We start from the raw sequence: 4,250 nt of genomic DNA on the forward strand, positions 1-4,250 counted from the left end.
TTGCGAAAAGTCGAGGGGGCCTTGGAGTCTCTTTCTACGGGAGTGAAGGTCTCTCGACCGGGGATGGCGGGGACGGACGCGAAAGAGGAAGCGGATGGGTGTCCTACGTGTGGGCGTGCCTGGGACGAGGGCGACACCGACGCCAAGTCCAAGGCCATTGCGCATGTACAGGGAGAAATAAGCAAGCACCGGGCCACGCTGCAAGAGAGCGAGGAAAGGAAAACTCGGCTGCAGAAACAAAAAGCCTTGCTTTCGCGTATGGTGGAGGCTCATGTGGAATATCTTCGCGACGTGCAAGCTTGGCAAAGTGCGTGCCAGCGTCTTCGGTCCCGAGGTCAAGAATTGATCAAAGTGGAGGAAGAAATAGCAAAAGGCACGATTCCAGTGTGGGAATCGAGCGACAAAATACAAAGCACCCAACCTGTGGACGAACTGGAGGCGCGGGAACATGAATTTCAGGAGCTGCAAACGCGAATCAACAAGCTTCAAGAGGAGCGACCCCTTCTGATCAAGCAAGCCGCCGAGCTTCAGGCTCGAGAACGAGAGACTGCAGAACTTCGCAAGCGCTTGGAGAGAAAAAGAAGTGAACTGACCAAGGCCAGGGAACGCCTTGAGGCCGCGCGTAGTCTTCAGTTCGAGCAAGAAGAAAAGGCACGGCTGTACAGGGAGCTTGTCGACAGGTTTGGTATGCGCGGTATCCAGGCATTTGTATTGCGTGGGGCAGTGGCCCAACTTGAACGACTGGCCAACCATTTTTTGACGGTGTTATCGGAAGGGGGACTCCGATTGGGCTTGTCTTTGGAAGGGGAAAGGATCTCGAAAGAAGTCAAGGTCCGGGGTGGGGATGGCGTCTTTCATGATCGGACTTTGTCTCATTTGTCGGGAGGACAATGGAGACGAGCAAGTCTTGCGGCGTTGCTGGCTTTCCGAGAGTTGAGTCGATTGCGGTCGCGCGTTGATTGCAATTTGATCGTTTTGGACGAAGTCCTCAATCATTTGGACGGGGCGGGTAGAGCACGCGTAGGCAAACTCCTACGGGCTATGGTTCAAATCGAAGGAGATGAAGGACAGGAACAAAGTACTGCTGCAGGAACACAAATGGGAGGGAAATCGGCACGTCCGGGGTTACAAACTGCGATCGTCATTCTGCAGGACTCGGCGGCAATCGAACTGGAGGATACATTCGACTCCATCGACGAGGTCGTGAAGGAGGGGGACGTGAGCCGAGTGGTTTTGGATGAGCGACTTGAGCAATATACACAAGGAAGTGAACCGCAATTTCTCGCGTTCGAGGAAGATGGTAGGAAGGATGAAGTGGTGCGGACAATGACAGAAGACATGGACTCTAGGGATGCTGGCCATCCATTTGGCGACCGCGACTATTACGTTGTGGATGTGGATCAACAGTCACGTGACGGATGCGTTTTCAACTCGACAAATGCCCCGCCCGCACATGATGATGAGTACAGTAAGGTGCAAAAACCTGCTAAGGACAAGAAAAAGCAGCAACAGGAACACACCACGGAGATAGCCACCCGTGTGGTCAAAGGCGGCTGGTTAGATGGGATGGAGGAGATTGCCATAAAGTAAAGCAACTTGGTCCGATTGTATATTTCAGGCTTTGATGTATAACACTTACAAAAGCCAAAAAGTAGAAAGATAGGCGACGCGGTCCTCGCAAATGAAGCGACTATTGCTATTCATTTTCGTCTTATATTGTATATATACATGACTTTTCGCGAACCTCTATTCTATAAATGGAGTGCTTGAACCGTTGTACGCTTCCACATGCAGTCATGCGCGAGCTTGCAAGAACTCATTGAGCCAGTTTTCCCAAAGAACATAGATGGTGTTCTCTGTACGCTCATTGAAACGCCTACGCATAATTGAGTGACGCACCTCACCCCTGCTGTCTTCACACTGATCACTATTTCTTTCCATAACACTACTCACCACGTGGAGATGGTGATACTGAAGGATAAGATAATCGCTAGGCAGCCTAGCATGACCAGAAACACGTGGAAAACCCTCATGCGCACCGACGTTGTCCCCCAGAAAAGACACAGATGCACCAGTGTGGGCAACATCAGCCCCAACGGCAAGCTTCCGACCGTGCCAATCAAGGCGACGAAATGGTCGAGCGCCTTCCCTGCGTAGATGGCTGTCAGACAGGTGCCTAACACGACCAGGAGGCGCAACACGTTCTTGGCCACTTTCCGCCTCGAGGGCACTAGCCCCATCGGCTCCACCAGGTACTCCTCCAAGATGATCGTTCCCGGAAAAAGCTGCAACGGGTACGTGCAAATAATGGCCAGACTGTACATGATCCTAACGGCGGGCCCCAGCACTCCCTGAGTGGGAAGTTCGTTCGTCACAAAGGGCTCCACACTGTTCCCGAAGGCCAAGTAGCCCATGGCACCTATGCTCCACACCAACACGCAAAGCCCCGCCATCGACGTCGCGACCAGGGCCTCAAAGCGTTCCGGCCTTTTCATGGACCGTTTGATGGGCAAGACCAGGGACATGCCCTCGAATGCAACGGCCACCGAGCCCAGGAAGAGGAAGCAGGATGCGCGGTTGAACATGTGAATGCCAGGGGCAGGTCCATCCGTCGCGAGCACCGTGCAGGACCAGACAAGGCACGCAACCAGGCCCACACCCACAAAAATATTGGCCACCAAATTGGCAGTCGCCAAGTACTTGATGTGTCGGAGCCAAGAGAGGGGGACGTAGATGAGAAGCTGAATTGCAATCAGGCCCTCACGGGAAACGAGGCGGTCCAGACCAGGAATGGCTTGCACGAGGTTCTGCTGGACGAAAAGGAAATAGACGGGGACCCAGGAAATCTGATTGAGGGCGAGCAGGAAATCCACGAGCCACTTGCCTGGACGGCCCCAGGCGCGGTAGGCGACATCGCCGTACGACTTGGTCCCAGGACAGCGGTCGTGCGCCCGGGACAAGAGAATGATGGAATAGGTGCTGATAAAACATGCCCCAATCAGGGTGGCCGTCGAAAAGGCGAGTCCTCCCGTATAGAACATGCGCGGCATGTAGAGTGCGGCCGTGCCGATCATGGAGCGCGTGAAGGCGATTGCTGTCCGCGTGACCCCTTGTAAAGTGTGTGGAGGCGGCGTGTCTATGGCACGTTTCAGATCCATGGACTTCTTCAATCCTGAGCCACTCTCTAGCCCGTTCATGCCCGTATCCACCTTGACCAGCATGTACGGAACAGACGTCGAGCGGGGTAATTGAAGGCCATAGGGAGGAACTGTGCCTTCCCATATCTGCGTATACTCTTCCTCTGCCGCCAACTCGTCCTGACTGTATGCGCAAAGGTCATTTGTTCTTTTTGCCTGCCCTGTATGTCTGTCTTGAAGCAGGCCCTTCGAGTCTTGAGAAGGTGGCTTATTCGGCTTGACATCCCGCCCACGCTGAGGGGTCGTCTCGATCAAGGCTTCATTTAGCATTTTTGCCGCCGCAGAGGCCACACCTTCCTCGCCTTGTTATTTGTACATGGAATTATCAATGTGCATTTGTACGCATGATAAGATGAATCCGGATAGTCGCGCAAATTACTTTCCCGGAGGCACGCTCTTGCAGTCTGCTAAGGAATTTTATCGCAAGCGCTCTCAGAGCTAATTCCTCCCCTAGCCTCTCCCTCCTTTACATCGCCACGAAACTTATCCCCCACATCAAAGTGACGTCGATGCAGCCATCAGGTCTTCGCATGTTCGCTCCCTAAGGTGCGGAGTACCGGCACGTACATGGTTTCGATCGACTTGCTATGGGACTGGACATGCAACCAGCGCCAAAAGCACAGCGAACGCGGCATCACTAAACGTGACGTACCGCCCCAGGCAAGACTGATCACCAGCATCCCATTCGACTCAGTCATGACTGCATCTTCCATTTAAAATGCACTGCATGCACAATCACTGAAAACATTCTACCCCTAAGCTTATGTGTAATCTGTAATGCGGAGGAAACGGGCACCACGCAGTGTTTTCAAAGAAAGAGGAGTCCAAAGCGCAACTCGAGACGGAACGCTCTGAAAGTGCTTTGATTGATTCATTCATCGCGTCGCGACAATTGCAACAAAATTGTGCACCACTTAAGCACAGCAAAATGTACACTCTCAGGTGGATTTCCTCCACGTGAGTGCTTTAAGGCAAGATTGATCCACTAAACCTCAATGTCCCCCCCCACCTCAACGCCCCTCCTGCTTATCTCTCCCCCATCGCTACCACTCA

Source organism: Nannochloropsis gaditana, assembly GCF_000240725.1.
Source record: "Nannochloropsis gaditana CCMP526 unplaced genomic scaffold scaffold023, whole genome shotgun sequence".
Classification (NCBI taxonomy): domain Eukaryota; class Eustigmatophyceae; order Eustigmatales; family Monodopsidaceae; genus Microchloropsis; species Microchloropsis gaditana.